The sequence below is a fragment of the Aplysia californica genome, unplaced genomic scaffold (genome assembly GCF_000002075.1).
Source record: "Aplysia californica isolate F4 #8 unplaced genomic scaffold, AplCal3.0 scaffold00386, whole genome shotgun sequence".
Lineage (NCBI taxonomy): Eukaryota > Metazoa > Mollusca > Gastropoda > Aplysiida > Aplysiidae > Aplysia > Aplysia californica.
In genome coordinates, this window is record NW_004797656.1 from 12765 (window position 1) to 14270 (window position 1506).

The window sequence follows — 1506 nt, forward strand, 5'->3', positions numbered from 1 at the left end:
AGAAGAAGAAGAAGAAGAAGAAGAAGAAGAAGAAGAAGAAGAAGAAGAAGAAGAAGAAGAAGAAGAAGAAGAAGAAGAAGAAGAAGAAGAATAGGTGGGTATGGGTGTGGGTGGGTGGGTATGGACGTGTCTGTGTGTCTGTATGTGAGAGTGTGTGCGTGTGTGTGTGTGTGTGTGTGTGTGTCAAGAGAGGAGGGGTTAAAGAGAGAAAAAATGGCGTTGGGCTCAGTGAGAGATGGGCAGTATGAGAGACAATGCCATATCCATCATTTGAGTGCAGTCAATGATAAACTATAAATAGCAAAAGTGTATACACGCCACGGGTGAGGTTAGAAAACAAACGGGTTAAGTCTTACTTCAACGCCGTTTGAATATGTCAATGACAGATCGTGCACTAAACGAAACACGTTTTAATTAATACACTGCAAGAAAGCATACCTTACAATAATATTCTTTCCCCACTAATATACAATAATGTTTTGTAAATCTGTGTCTTAGATGTAGAGTTTACCTTTTTGATTATCAATTCAAAGTCTCTAATGATCTTAAACTAACGGTATTTAGTCTGAATTCTAAAGATTCTGAGATATGTTAGGGCAAGCCATATACCAACATTTCTCAAGCCGATTTTAATATTATTCCTACTCTGTTACAGTCAAACCCTTTGAAAGAAATTAGGTAGTTACGACCTATAAACCTTGTTTAATAATTACAAAATATTATATGACATAATTCTCTTAATCTGCTTCACTCGCCTGTTTGCAAAATGAATGCCCATAACAGATTTAAGAAAGCATCATTAGAGATTAGCCGTGCCACATGACCAACATTTCTTAAATATTTTTTTAACAAGTTTGTCATTTGAATTCTCCTTCTTTTTAACAATGCAACTAATACAAAGAATGACCTTCATCAAAAGATAAGAAGAGAGGGTTTTGTTGCTTTGTTTTTGATTGTTTTATTTTTGTTAGTTTTTTAATATTTTAGTAAAGTAGGTTAGTCTCCAGATTTTTGAGGACGCATAACTTTGTTTTGTTTTTTCAAAGTGGGCCTGAAAACGAAGCCGGCATAAATCTAAGTTTTTTTGTTTTGTTTTGTTTTGGGGGTTTTTTTAATTAGGTGACGCATGCTCAGTATCAAAGGTTGACAAACGCAACTACGAAAGCCTGAAATTTGAAGAAAGCTTAGTCGGTACGATCTCTCTATAAATACACCGTGTGCCAGGAGCAACCAACAAACCTTTCCCCAAGGACTCTTCATCGGAGCTCAAGATCCGCGCAGAGGTATGTATATCTGGTCAGGGGCAAAGAAACACCGGGAATTGGTGTCAACAATTTACTTCTTGATTTTGAAGAAGACTAACGAGCACGTCTGACTAATCAAAGGATAGAATATAAAAATCTTTTATGGACTGACATGGTCTTGTAGTTGTTTCTTTAATTTGTTAAAAATAAGAGTTAAGTCGACAGAGACGCCCCTTTATAGTTTTGTTCCGCATTTTTGCAG

At 36.2% G+C, this 1506-nt stretch overlaps 1 protein-coding gene across 1 annotated transcript in view; it reads left to right on the forward strand.

The window, feature by feature from the left end:
* Nucleotides 1-1193: 1193 nt before the first annotated feature.
* LOC101863832 overlaps nt 1194-1506 on the forward strand; it is a 3159-nt gene continuing 2846 nt past the window's right edge. Inside the window, exon 1 of the mRNA XM_005103668.2 lies at nt 1194-1283. The gene's annotated coding sequence lies outside the window, so the exon portion shown is untranslated. The remainder of the gene's footprint in view (nt 1284-1506) is intronic.